At 42.2% G+C, this 15,026-nt stretch overlaps 1 protein-coding gene across 3 annotated transcripts in view; it reads left to right on the top strand.

Annotated features, from left to right (window-relative positions):
- The first annotated feature begins 1,071 nt into the window (after nucleotides 1-1,071).
- Usp44 (ubiquitin specific peptidase 44) overlaps nucleotides 1,072-15,026 on the top strand; it is a 34,148-nt gene continuing 20,193 nt past the window's right edge. For 2 of the 3 annotated variants that reach the window (XM_021173579.3, XM_085843102.1), the window contains exons 1-3: nucleotides 1,072-1,147; nucleotides 5,433-5,493; nucleotides 8,636-8,719. The gene's annotated coding sequence lies outside the window, so the exon portion shown is untranslated. The remainder of the gene's footprint in view (nucleotides 1,148-5,432; nucleotides 5,494-8,635; nucleotides 8,720-15,026) is intronic. The other variant, XM_021173580.3, reaches the window with a different exon arrangement.

The following is a 15,026-nucleotide window of genomic DNA, read 5'->3' on the forward strand; positions in this document are numbered from 1 at the left end:
CCACAACACAGGGCTCTTGGAACTTCCAATATAGTCAGCAGCGCTTGAGAAAATTATGGGCAACTGACAGGAAATCAGTTTATTTCCTTTTGGGAAACCACACTCATTACTAATGCCATGAAGGTGTTAGGTATTTGTGTACAGAACACAGGAAGCAATGGCTACACCCTCTCACTTCAGGTTCAGTTGGACTTGGCAGGCGTGAGAAAAGAATTCAAACCAGTCAGTGGTGGCGCACGCCTTTAACCCCAGCACTTGGGAGGCAGAGGCAGGCAGATTTCTGAGATCCAGGCCACCCTGGTCTACAGAGTGAGTTCCAGGACAGCCAGGGCTATACAGAGAAACTCTGTCTCGAAAAACCAAAACCAAACAAACAAACAAAATCTCGTGTATCCTGGACCAGAAAGCACTGGATTCCAGGATGACAGAACTGATGGTGTCCCTAATTTACAGATCCTAATGGATATTGGAGGATCTATGAGCTTCTAAAAGTATTTTTGGTTTGTGCTAAGACAGAAAGACCAAGGGTGTTTAAGAGATGAGGAGAGATTCCGAACTATTGGAGGAATTTTTTGTTTGTTTGTTTGTTTTAACTTTTTCCTGACATCAAAGACAAACTCCTGAAGAAATCTGATGCAGAAGTGCCTCCAAACCCTTCACTGAGGGGTGCATCTCAGTCAGCTGGAGGCCAAGCCAAGAACTGGTGGCTAAGAATAAGCCCCTGTTTTCAGAGAGAACTGAATGGCAAGACTGAAAGCTACCAAAGCCCCAGCGTTCACTACCAAGCTAAACGGAACCAAATAAATGATAATTGTCAGTAGTCAAGGTAGAACGCAGGCCAAAAACAGAAGGAAGGCAAAGGAGGTTGGCCCGAAACCCCGCGCGCACTGTCGGACCAATGCGGGACTAACAAGAGGAAAGGGGGTGGAAACCCCTGTGATGCAGATGTTTCCAGTTGGGTGAGCAGACCCTGAAGAGGGGAGTATCCCTTCCCCTCCCCCACAGCTCTGTGTGAGCTCACAATACTCACCCTCCTGGTGACCGCAGCTTCATAGGGCCTCTAACAGACGAAAATGGAAAGCTTTGGATGAAGGGAGCCTGCCCTGGTGAGAAGTCTGAGGACTCAGAAAGGCTGGTATGAGGACAGGTAAGCCGGGAAGAAAAGAGAGTCTGTTTCTGTGCCGGTCAGGATGGAAGAGTTAGGTCTCAATATGCACTTCGGTCTTTTTTTTTTTTTTTTAAGTTTGAAATTTAAGATATTTTTAAAAAGAAAACAAGGGCCTTTGTGTCTGGCATACAGTAATTCCTGGTCTTTCCTGAATCCATCAAAAATAACTCATTTAAAAATACATAGCGAGCCGGGCAGTGGAGGTGCACGCCTTTAATCCCAGCACTTGGGAGGCAGAGGCAAGCGAATTTTTGAGGTCTAGGCCACCCTGGTCTACAGAGTGAGTTCCAGGACAGTCAGAGCTACACAGAGAAAGCCTGTCTCGAAAACAAAAACAAAACAACAACAAAAATGAAAACAAACAAACAAACAAAAACCATACCGAGAGTCCCATCCACATGAACAAGGTGCTTGGTGTTTGTGTACAAGACGGGCAATGGCTACATCCTCTCACCTTAGGTTCAGTTGCAATCGGCCGGCATGAGGGAAGAATTCCATTTTACACTGAGTTTGAAAAAGCAAACTGGAGGGGCTGGAGAGAGGGTTCAGCAACTGAGTTTACTGCATTTCATTGCACCCACATTGGGCAGCTTACACTTCCTGCTCCAAAAGATCTAACCCACTCTCTCCACTCCCCCAAATATCCTGCACACAAGAGGCAGACACGCATGAATGAACACTGTTTTAAACCACCCAAAAAGCAACCTGGAATTCTTACAGAGAAAGTATTTTAAGGGAGCTGGCAGCATCATCCAGCCTATCGAGAAGTTTACCATCCACATGATCACGGAAGTAACTGACGGGTTTTTAAGTCAAAGGATGAGTGATGCTCACTTGTAATCACAGGATTTAGGAGACCAAGGCAGGATTTCCTTTGGGGCTAGCCTGGGCAAGTTCCGAGATCATCCTGGGTGTGCAGCAAGACTCTGTCTCTGAAAGAGCAGAAGGCACCACGGACTTCGAGGCCTTCAGAAAGGAAAGAGAACTCAGCTGGTATTTTCAAGCTGATAGGATCCAGTACATGGCATGTAAATAAGAAAGAAAGAAAGAGAGAGAGAGAAAGAGAAAGAAAAAAGAAAGGAAGGAAGGAAGGGGGAGAGGAAGAGAAAGAAAGAAAGAAAGAAAGAAAGAAAGAAAGAAAGAAAGAAAGAAAGAAAGAAAGAAAGAAAGAAAGAGAAAGAAAAAGGAAGGAAGAGGGGCTGGAGAGATAACTCAGTGGTTAAGAGCACTGACTGCTCTTCCAAAGGTCCTGAGTTCAAATCCCAGCAACCACATGGTGGCTCACAACCACCTGTAATGAGATCTGCCACCCTCTTCTGGTGCATCTGAAGTCAGCTACAAAAAACAAACAACAACAACAAAAAAAAAAAAAACCCTAACAAACACAGCATTCTTTATCTTCCTTGGTCTCTAAGAACTTACTTTCTATATAGAAAAGGACACAGGCTTGGTGATTCCTAGGTTCATATTTTGTTTTGGTATTATTTGGCCACGTAATTCTCCTACCATCCATGGCTCCATGCCTAGTTGTGAGTTTTTTGACAAGTATAGTAAGTAGCATGTGCTTCTCTCAAGGAGGAAGGTTCGCAGACAGGGAGGGTTATGGGTTTCAGGCTAGCCAGGGAAAATCCAGTGGGGGGGTGGGGGGGGGAGAGAAGCAGGGAGGAAAAAAAGCTGACTGTGACTGGTTTTCTGTTAGGAGTATATTACTTTTTGTAAGAAACCTTGGGAGCCAACTGACTTGGAAAGGGTGCAAGGGAAATAAGGAAGCAGGGAGATGCAGCTCAACTGAGCTTGCCTAATACAAATGAAGGCTAAGCTTCAAACTCCAGCACCTCGAGGGGTTGGCATGACAGCCATATCACCAGGCCCAGTGTATGTGGTGCTAGGGACTGAAGTCAGGGCTTCATCTGTTGCAGTAAATCTTCAACCCAAATGAAAACATGATTCAGTTAATATGAAGGCATGCTGTGCGCCTACATTGGGCAGATCTACTGCTACACTACCAACTTCCTTCCACATCTATGAGACCCCTTAGAACTTGTGAATTCTCCAGGCCATGTGCTTCTGCTCCACTTTTCTTCTTCTTCTTCTTCTTCTTCTTCTTCTTCTTCTTCTTCTTCTTCTTCTTCTTCTTCTTCTTCTTCTTCTTCTTCTTCTTCTTCTTCTTCTTCCTCTTCCTCCTCCTCCTCCTCCTCCTCCTCCTCATCTCCCTTTTCCATTTTCCCCTTCTCTCTCCACCTTCAGCTCCACCCTCCCTTTATCTGCCCAATCATCAGCTCTCCTTTATTTTACAAATTATGGTGGGAAGCAGGTTTATAGGAAATCACCTGCGTGCTGACTCATTCCTTGTTCACAGCTCCTCACAGGAGAACAGAATTAACGTCAAATATAATTAGCCCCAGGCTATCCACAACGTTCATCCATGCTAGGCCAGTGCTCTCCAACCAAGCTGCATCCTCAGCGCATGCTCTCTTTTTATTTATTTATGTATTTGTTTATTTATTTATTTATCTATCTATCTATCTATTTATTTATTTATTTTTATTCATTTATTTTGGTTTTTCGAGGCTGGGTTTCTCTGTAGCTCTGGCTGTCCTGAAACTCACTTTGTAGACCAGGCTGGCCTCGAACTCAGAAATCCGCCTGCCTCTGCCTCTCAAGTGCTGGGATTAAAGGCGTGTGCCACCACCACCCAGCACTCTCTTTTATTTTAAATTAGCTGAAAACTCACATCAAACCTATAGGCAGAAGGCGGAAAGGAAGGGAAGGAGGGAAGGAGAGAAGGGAGGGAAGGAAAGAGGGAGTAAGAGAGGTGGGGGGGGGTGACTTTTGAAACGTCAGAGTCCACCCCAGTGACACACCTTCTCCAACAAGGCCACACCTCCTCATCCTTCCTAAATGGTTCAGGTAAAAACTGTCCAAATCTATGAGCTTAAGGGGGCATTCTCATTCAAACCACCACACAAGTTCTACTTAGTAATTCCAGCACATTATTATTATTATTTTTTTTGATACAGGCAGTCTGGTTTCTATACACATTTGTATGATTAGACAGACTCGGGTGGGTGGTTGTCTATTTCATATTGCTGGGGATTGAGCCAGAATCTTACAAATATGCTAGGCAAACACTATAGGGACAGGGCACACTCTCAGCCTATAAAAGGAAGGGTTTTTGTTTGTTTGTTTGTTTTGTAACTATTGTTACAAAAAAAAACAAAAATAATTTCTATGTTATTTGTAAGGTGTACTGTAAAAAATAATGCTAAGTCATCTGGTTTCTAGTTCCATATATATATATATATATATATATATATATAATATTAATATAAAATAGGAAATACATATGAAAACTCCTTAGATGTATAAACTATTCTGTAGTTAAAGGCATTATTTTTATTAGATATTTTCTTTATATACATTTCAAATGCTATCCCGAAAGTTCCTTATACCCTCCTTCCGCCCTGCTCCCCTACCCACCCACTCCCGCTTCTTGGCCCTGGCATTCCCCTGTACTGGGGCATATAAAGTTTGCAATACCAAGGGGCCTCTCTTCCCAGTGATGGCCGACTAAGCCATCTTCTGATACATATGCAGCTAGAGATACGAGCTCTAGGGATACTGGTTAGTTCATATTGTTGTTCCTCCTATAGGGTTGCAGACCCCTTCAACTCCTTGGGTGCTTTCTCTAAGTTAAAGGCATTATTACAAACACAATTTTTTATATCCTTGTACTTAATACTGAAACAGTGTCTTTTCTATGTCCTTGGGATAGTGCATAGTTCTTCTCTCTTCATCAGATTTACCAATGAAATGACTGAAGACTTTTTGATAGTTAGGTAAAAGATTTAGGGATAAAACTCTGCTAAAGGAACAAGACCAAATGCTCGTGAAAAGCAGTATGAGAACATTAAAACAAAAAAAAAAAAAACAAAACAAGGGCTAATTATTGATGATTCTAAGACAGCTCCTATGTCTTCATTATCTTCAGGTTGCCCGTTAAGAGACAAAGTAATGATCTATATACCTTGGGGCTAGTGTTACGCTAATCTAAGTCGACAACCAGTACGCCCATGTATTATTGTATTTGTTGCCCTGATTTCACATGAAATCTAAAACTCCCAATCCCACTTGTTAACTCTGATGTGCCAACAAAAGCCTGAAGGAAACCTTTTGTAGAAATACTTCGTTGTTGTTACGTACTTCCCTCATAAAATGAAATGTGTATGTAACTAAATCTTACTATTATCTACATACACGACAGTGGCTTCAACATGATCCACTCAGCTCAATTTTAAACCGATGCCGTCACCTGCTAAGTTCTGGTAACTATACTTTTTTGATTTCTTCTATGTGGTCTATAGCACTGCGTAAATGAACCCGGGGTTGTGTTCCCATTCCTGTGGGAGCCAAATGACTTGAGGGTTGTGGGGGTGGGGTTAACCGAGTTAAAGGCAACCAGAGAAACTGAATGTGGATAGCCAATCCGCCAACTGTGAATGTCATCCCAAATGAACAAAATTACAGATCTGTCAGATTACAGATAAACTAAGTAACTACATAATTTAAACAGAGAAAGACAAGGGGGTTGGGGGGCAAGAGAGAGAGGCAGAGCTTGTGATGTGGGTAGGGAAATGTGTCCTTCTCCCTTGCTAAGATAAACCTCCCAAAAGCAAGAGTCTGCTCTGCTATGCAAATATGAACAAGATGATCAAATTCTGTCATAGTGCAGCAACTGTGATGCCTGGTCCTAAGTGGGGGGAAAAAAAAAAAAAGAACTGGTAATAGCTTAAGCAACTAAATAAATTTTGTACTGGGGACAGGACAAAGTTCAGTAGTAGTACCAGCCAACAGCAGTGGAGCACACCTTTAATCCCAGCATTTGGGAAGCAAAGGCAAGCAGAATTCTGGTCAAAGGCCCATCTGATGTATAGATGGAGTTCCAGGACAGCCAGAACTCCCCAGTGTGTGTGAGGGTGGGGTTCAGTAGCCCTGCATGTAGCATAGTATCACTGCCTACTACGATTAAAATACTATGTAGCTGTCTTCATATATGGTAACATTATCACTCAATTCTCTGGAATTCAACTGGTGTCAATATAAATTGAAAGACAAATGCTAAGTGTTTTGAGAAGGATAGGGGATCAACTAGCAAACAGTCTGTGGCTTTGGAGCTTGTCAAGAAAGGAACTCAGGGTTTGTGACCTTGTTTCAAGAAAATACTTTCAAAGACATAAGGTGAGAAGCCTAGCATCAATCAGGTAGCCAAAAAACAAAACAAAACAAAACACCAGCACCACCACCAACAAAACTGTTAAGGAAACAGAGAGACAGAGTTAGAAGACAGAGGTTTTCCATAGGTCACCACTATCCTAGACACAGAATCTCTACCATACAGGCATGGTTTTAAAACTCAGAGAACATTGTAGATAGCTTCTTCAAAGAGTGTGTGTGTGTGTGTGTGTGTGTGTGTGTGTGTGTGTGTGTGTTGGGGAATGTTAGGAGAAGTTCGTTTCCATACAGGGTTCCTCTGTGTAGCCCTGGCTGTCCTGGAACTTTCTCTGTACACCAGGCTGGCCTGGAACTCAGAGATTCATTTGCTTCTGCCTCCCAAGCATTGGGACTTAGGGGCATGTGATGCCACCCCTGTCCAGGATGTCTTCTTGCTACGGTTTTAGGTCGCAAGAAAGAAAGAAAACAATGTTGCACTAGTAGTGTTTTGGCTACATATAAAATGACTTATATATATTGTAGCTTTCAAGAACTTTCACAGAAGCCAGTATGGTGGTATACACTTAATGCCAGCATTAGGAAGGTTGTGTCAAGAGGCTCAGGAGTTGGAAGCCAGCCTGAGCGGCCAGGCAGGTCCTGTCTCAAAAACAAAACAAAACAAAACAAAACAACAAAACAAAAAATTGCAGAGAATCCCCAGAGCAACACTGTGAATCTGCTGGCTCAATATTATCAACCTCTTTTTGGGTTGAAGTAACCGAGAGGTGTAAAGGTATGTAAACATATTGAAGAGACTGTACAGGAGCCATTCTGCAAACCCAGTCTTCTGAAATGGCCTCTCAGCCTTTCCCCTCCCTTCAACAGTTCCTTCAAAGGTCACTTCTAATCTTCCCAGCTTGAACTAGTGCTTCTGAAAGAGGAGACAGATGCAGAAAGATGCTTTGATGAGTCAGGGTATTCACACAAGTAAATGTAAACGCACAGAGACCTGCCCCTCAGACTGTAGCACATCCACACACTTAGCTAGATGAATGGCTGCCGAATCATTCCAATTCTGAGAAATATAGGTTAGCAACGTGCCAAGTTATCCTCGTACTCTTAGAAAGGGAGGGAAACTGGTCACATCAATCTAAGCATAGGCTTGAGAACATTTTAAGTGAATTAGTGTTCACACAAGACAAGCTAAATGGGACATGCCTAGAACCCCAGAACCCAGGAAGCCAAGTTAGGAAAACGGTCACAACCTGAAGCTATCCGAGCTATATAGTGAGTGCCAGGCCAGCCAGGGCTACCATAGTAAGACCCTGCCTCAGACAACTACAAAAAGAGACAGCTACTTTTCATAGCAGTAATAATTTATGAAATATTGATGAGGAAAGTCCAGAGGTGGTAGCACACACCTTTAATGGCAGCACTGGGATGCAGAGGCAGGAGGATCTCTGAGTTCAGCCAGGGTTACACAGAGAAACCCTGTCTCAAAGGAATAAAATAAATAAAAGAAGAGAAAAGAGGAGGAAAGGGGAGGGAGAAGAAGAGGTGGAAGAGGAGGAGGAGGAGGAAGAGGAGGAGGAGGAGGAAGAGGGGGAAGAGGAGGAGGAGGAGGAGAAGACACTTCCTTTAGCAGAGAACTCTCGCCAGCCTTCTTTGTTACACAGCTAGACTAAGATAATTGCTAAGGAGTAGTACAGTGTGACTCATAGGATGTTGGTATACAAACTGTTGTCACTATCTTTCAATCTAAGTAGGTCATCTGTGTCTGTACACCCTCCCCCTCCAAAAAGAGGTTTGCAGATAAAACAGTAAAATCAGATATGGTGGTACACACTTGTAATCATAGCTTTCAGGAGGCTGGTGCTGCAGAATACCACTTGAAGGACAGCCTGAGCTTCACACAGAGACCCTGACTCAAAATATATATATATTCATTGTTTTGTTGAAGTGCACACTGTGCATCGGCTCCATCCACTGATCTGGATATTCACATCTGGAGGTCCTGCTTATTGTGTGAACACTAGTTTCAGAACCAAAGATAAAATGAGCTTAATACTAAACAGTGAATATCTAACAAACATACCTTCTTTCCCTGTGGACATAGTTATTTTGTTTTGTGTTTAGATTGTTTTGTTGTGAGACAAAGCCACACACACACACCAGGCTAGTCCTGAAGTCAATATGTAGTAGGTGAGAGTGGAAAGGGCTGACTGGATTTCTGATTTTCGGCCTTCACTTCTTAAGTGCTAGGATCAAGGGCATGCGCTGCTGTATCCAGTTTTAAACAGGATTGAACATAGTACCTCCACAGGACCTGGCGCTTAGCAGGTAAGTGCACTATAATCTGAGCCACATGCCAGTCCCAAACACGGCTTTGCAACTGTAGAATTAGTGATTGACTACTGATTGCTCCTGAGAGGGCCTTGACCAGAACGGAAGGAAACATAAGATGACAGAGAAAGCCAGAGTGACCACCACAGCCTTTATACATGGAAAAGCCATTAGACCTCTTTTTCATGCCTGCATGTGAACTGAACACGTTATTCAATTTATGACTTCCTTTAGATGATGGAGCAGCCTTCTATTATTACTTCTATTATTATTGATTGATGACTTTACAGCTTTTTTTTAAAAAAAATAACCATTAGCAATACTGCCAAGATAGCAATTTCAAATGTTTGTGCAAAATTGGCTTTTTTTTTTTTTTTTTTTTTTTTTTTTTGAGACACGGTTTCTCTGTGTAGTCCTGGCTGTCCTGGAACTCACTAGGTAGACCAGGCTGGCCTCGAACTCAGAAATTCACCTGCCTCTGCCTCCCAAGTGCTGGGATTAAAGGCGTGCACCACCAGGCCCGGCTAAAATTGGCAAATTTAATTCTACAGTAGCCATGACGAGTTCAGCACACCTATAGTTTCAGCTTTCTGGCTTATGACTATCTATATCTCCTGGAATAAGCCCAATCTTGTGGGATCTTAGCACTCAGGAAGCTACTACGGTAGGATGACAGACTAATGATAATATTAAGACCAGACTTTGTCTTAATTCAATGAAATGTTATGGGAATAAGCAAAAAAAAAAAAAAAAAAAAAAAAAAAGTAAATATTTAAGTTATTCTTTAATACTAATTTGGTTTCCAAGAGATTGTCTCACAATTATGCATTAACTTTACCAGGCTACTCAATAAAATTTTGGTCTCAAAATATAATAATTAAAAAGAAACCTACATTTTCTTTATTCTCCTATTCACTTTAAATTATTTTATGATTTTATGTGTGGGGTATTTTGCTTGCATGCATGTCTGTGCTTTGTCCTCAGAAGCTAAAAGAGGGCATCAGATCCTGTGGATCTGAAGTTACAGATGGCTGTGAGCCACCGTGTGGGTGCTGAGATTTGAACCCAACCAAGTCTTCTAAAAGAGCCGAACCAAATGCTCTTAACCACCAAGCCGAGTCTCTGGCTCCTCCTTTTCATTTTTTAAAAAAAGTGAGTTTAAATCATGTTCGTATACATACATGTACATGTAATCTTAAGCCTTGAATAGCCAAGACTCAAACCCCTCATACAGAAGGGGTTAACATCTTAATCCCTAGGACCACTTCCTGTCTTTCCTTTTGCTTGAAGTCTTGGCCTTGTATAAGAAAGAGATGCTGGGCAGGCATGGTGGTGCACACCTTTAATCCCAGCACTCAGGAGGCAGAGGCAGGTGGATTTCTGAGTTCGAGGCCAGCGTGGTCTACAAAGTGAGTTCCAGGATAGCCAGGGCTATACAGAAAAACTCTGTCTCGAAAAACCAAAAAAAAAAAAAAAAAAAAAAAAAAAAGAAAGAAAAAGAAAAAAGAAAGAGAAAGAGATGCTGAGACTTTGCTGTTGGTGGCTATCATTGTTCTATTGTTAATTTAACCTTTATACTATTTATCCCAAAATTTTATTTGTATTCTAGTACAGACATAAGACAAGATTTAAAATTTCATTTTAGAAATGCCATTCTCCAGAGGCAGGTAGTTCTCTGAGTTCGAGGCCAGCCTGGTCTACAGAGTGAGTTCCAGGACAGCCAGGGCTACACAGAGAAACTCTGTCTCAAACAAAATAAAACAAGCAAAGAAAGAAAGACAGACAGACAGACAGACAGACAGACAGACTGAAAAAGAGAGAAGGAAAGAAAGAAAAAGAAAAAGGAAAGAAATGTCATTCTGCAGGTGTCTACTGGCTCTACTGAGAGCTTTCTTTAATGAAGATTTCTTTTTTTTTTTTAAAGATTTATTTAGTTTATTTATATGAGTACACTGTAGCTGTTTTCAGACACACCAGAAGAGGACATCAGATTTCCTCTTTACAGATGGCTTGTGAGTCACCATGTGGTTGCTGGGAATTGAACTCAGAATCTCTGGAAGAGCAGTCAGTGCTCTTAACCGCTGAGCCATCTCTCCAGCCCCATGTTTATTTTATTTTATATGTATGTTTAGCTGGCCTGATACATGTGTGCACCACATGTGTGCCTGGTTCCAGTAAAGGACAGAAGAAGGCATTGGATCCTCTGAAACTGGAGTTACAGATGGTTTTTGAGCCAACCGGTGGGTACTGGGAATCGAACCTAGGTCCTCTGCAAGAGTGGTGAGTGCTCTAAACCACTGAGCTCTCTCTTCAGCCCCATACCTAGAGAATGCAATAAATAAATAATAAAGAAAGAAAAAGAAAGAAAGAAAGAAAGAAAGAAAGAAAGAAAGAAAGAAAGAAAGAAAGAAAGAAAGAAAGGAATGCGATTTACAAAGTAGGTAAATCTATTGCATGAGAATAGAACATCTTCAAAAATAGAAGGTTGGGGCACCTGTCCCACAACAAAGTGGGAAAATCTGGAAGAGAAAGGCATGAGAAAAACCTAGACAACAGTACAAGCCTGGAGGCAAGAGGTTGAAGGATCCTGAAAGACTGGAGGGGTGGAGATGGGACACTAGGGGTGGGTGGATGTTAGGAGGAGCTGAACAGGCTAGCGATTTTGCATCCATTCATACCTAAACCAGGGTTTGGTTTCAGTTTCTGGTATGCATATATTGAAAACTTGCCCCCAAAGAATGCAAACTTCCCTCACAGACCACAAAACACACACACCAGAAAAGTTCTTCAGCGGTTTGGGGCATTGCTCAACAAAGGGCTTGATGTGCCCCAAGGTCCTAGATGCCCTCAACCCAAGGCACCAAAAATAAAAGAGAAAGGGAAAAATGTCCTTTTTTAACAAGTTCACTTTATTTGGCTTGCATCACCTCTACCAGCAGCTAACACTTGTTATTCCTTAGACTTAAGAAAATTCTAAAGCCTTTTTTTTTTTTTTTCTTAAAGTTTAAGGACCCTTGGGTCCCAGTCCTTTAAACTCAACTATAGTGTGAAACTACCACTTCAATCCAACTGTTCAGCTCAGTTCTTTGGGGTGCTTTGTTTTGCGGCAGGGCTGGGGGATTGAACCCCGGGTGAGCTCTCAACCACAGAGTTACATGCCCAGCCCCCCACTGTAGTCTTTCTTAATCTACTTCCCTCCATCCAATCCTTTTATCGAGATGAAGGAAGGCTGCTGCTATTTCAATTCCTGGCATAAGGCCTGGCACACAGCTCTGTAAATCTTAATATTAGCGGAGGAGAACATTGTGAAAGGCTGGGACTTACGTCCAAAAATTTAAGAAACTCATTAATTCTTCTTCATTTGAAAATTTATTACAAAGGCAATTTTCTTAGTCTCCAAAGACTAGGTTAAAAGAAAAACCAAAACAAAGCATAAAAAGCAAGCTCTAAAGTTTCATTTTTATTTACATAGCTATGTTTCCCGTGTTTGTAATAGTCATGTATACAAATAGGAATCATATGAATTTCTGTTGTTATTTTGTTACCAACATAAGAACTCCCAAGGGGTTATTAAGTTAACCCCTGTGTTTACCCCATATTTGTTCATACTCTGATGTAGGGTACTAGAGACAAAATCAGTTAGTATTGTACTTCAGGAATGACTCGTTACATACTAATTAGGAGTCAGGATGCTTAAAATGATTTCTTAAGAAACGGCTTACTTTGGGAAAAGGGTAAATTGTCTTCATCATTTCTCCCAAGATGGGCTGTTAAGAGCAAAGGAAACTCCCTCCACATCACTCTCAAAACCCCATCTTTTGCGTGGCAGCTTTTGGGTCCCCCATCCCCTCTGGATAGGAATTTTAAGGGTATTTGGGGTTGGCACTACATTATGGAATGTGGAGGGGTAAATAAACAGGGCAAAGTACTTGCCCCCAAAGAGGTTGCAATGCAAATGGAAAGAACTGGGCTCAGAAAGCTGAACAAAAGCAAGGACTGCATAATAATGTGCTGCTGGGATGGGGGATGGGAACCCGGGAACCCCCACCCCACCCCCTTTTCCTAGGAAAGTGGTTTTCAGGAGGTGAGAGTTTAGGCCAGCCCTGAAAGAGCTTGATTGTAACGGTCTAGAAGAGTTGCTACCGGAGGAGTTTCTACTTAGGAAATAAACATCATTTGCCCTGGATTCGAAGGCCGGAAGCACCGAAAGCCTAGCAGACCGTATCGTCCTAGACGATAAAAGGACCGACCTATTAGTCTAAAGGCCAATTCGGGGACTGATTTTAAGGACATAATTGGTAAGTGTGGGGGAATCCGCTGATGAGGGTGGGAAGGAGGCATCTTTGCAAATACGATAATGAAAAGCTTAGATCTGATGAGAGTGGTTAAAAGCAAAAGAGAAATTAAGAGATGATCCTGAAAACGTGCAAACAGGAGTGCACTAGAGAGGTCCTGAGCTCAGGAAGCAAGCGCGAGCCTGCTGCAATCGGTGGGAGGAGCAGAAACAGACGGTAGCTGAGGGAATTTGTAACAATAAATATAAAAGTGATACAAACATTCTCTGTAATTAGCACTTCTAACGCCTTTCTCTGGCTTCCCTTCTCACTTGGCAGCATGCAAACGTGTACTCAGATATTTGATTAAGAGCATCCTACTCCAGACCCTCACACCTCTGCCTAACAGAGCTTGCAGTTGCTTTGTGTTTCACTTTCTTCCTCATTTATTCACACGGTTTTGGTTCGCAACAGGCTATGTGGGACTTTTTTCCTTTTTTGGAAGCCATTATGATCTCAGAAAACTCTTGTTTCTAAACTCTCCTGTGAGTCCATTTGACCTTGTTTTCTGACTGGAATTCTGTATTGCTGTATTGCTTCGTTCTATTTCACTTTGCCTTTGAGACAGATTTTGTTGTGTTCAGCAGTACTGGAGATCAAACCCAGGGCTCTCCCTCAGAGCTCTAGTTCCCCCAAGATGGGTATCAGTGACACGTTGGATGAAGACACTTGCCCCACCAAGCGTGTTGACCTGAATTCCATCCGTGGTACCCACATAGTGGGAGAGTGTGAGGGCGCAGAGAAAATGCCTGACAGAGATAATAAACCCATACTGCAGCACTGGGGTGCCCCCTCCCAGACTCACACAAAATAAATATTACCATTGTGTGTGAGGGAAAATGCTGTGTGTGTGTGGGGGGGGGGGGGGATTGAATTACTGTTTTGCTTTGCAGATTTATTCCTTGAAGTCTTTCATTTTTATTTACATAGCTATATTTCCCGTGTTTGTAATTATCATGTATACAAATAGGAATCATATGAATTTCTGTCGTTATTTTGTTACCAACATAAGAACTCCCAAGGGGTTAGTAAGTTAACATTTCTGCTAGATGTTAATTTGCCATTTCCCTTTGGTTAGACATTTTATCCATTCAAATATTTGTGTGTTCATTTCCCCAACCCCCCACCCCCCACTAGTGAAACTCCCTAGAGTATACTTGTTGGTTTAAAAAACGAACAATTTTAGTTTGACCTTAGTGGTGCCAGATTTAGCATCCCACTGATATTAACTTCATAAGTTTATCTGGCTGCTTTGGAAAGGGTGTCTTCGTTTTTAGTGTTCTACGGATTAGCTGGGACAGAAATGGCTTTAGGAGCTCAGCAAACATTGGTTTTCTGGTTTTTATTTTGTTTTAAAGTGCTTTACTATTATTTTAGGTGTAAGGATGTTTTGCTTGAACGTATGTATGTGCGCCTGTTCCCAAGGTAAAGCGTTCCAAGGGCGTCAGATCCCCTGGAACTCAAATTAAAAGAGCGTTGTAAGTATGCAGCCTTGTGGGTGCTGGGAATCGAACCTGGGTTCTCTAGAAGAGCAACCTATGTTCTTTACCAGTTATAGCTCCAGATGATTGACAAGATTATTATTATTATTTTGTACCCATAGGCCCGACTTTCTAATGCAGATTCCTCTCATCTCTTTTCTCCTTTTCTTTCACACATAAACTTCACGGTCTTACACTGATCATTTTGAGGTACCTTGTGCCAAACGGAGGAATATTTTCGTGTTAAATCATTCCCCGTTGCAGCTATGCCTGTGAGGGAAGCTTCTACAGTTGAGAATTTGAGCAGATTTTTTTTAACATAAAAAATTGGCCCGGTCGTTGCCTGACGATGATTCGAAGATGTGTGAGTAGCGGGGAATCTGGGAGCTCTGCGTGAATACACACCCGTGGAATATTTAGCATCTCGCTAGCCTGTGGTTAATAGTGGCCTTATTCTTCCCGGCCTCGAAGGCTGCGGCAAGTGGAAAG

This window comes from Mus caroli, unplaced genomic scaffold, assembly GCF_978045245.1.
Source record: "Mus caroli unplaced genomic scaffold, Mus_caroli_1 scaffold_9, whole genome shotgun sequence".
Lineage (NCBI taxonomy): Eukaryota > Metazoa > Chordata > Mammalia > Rodentia > Muridae > Mus > Mus caroli.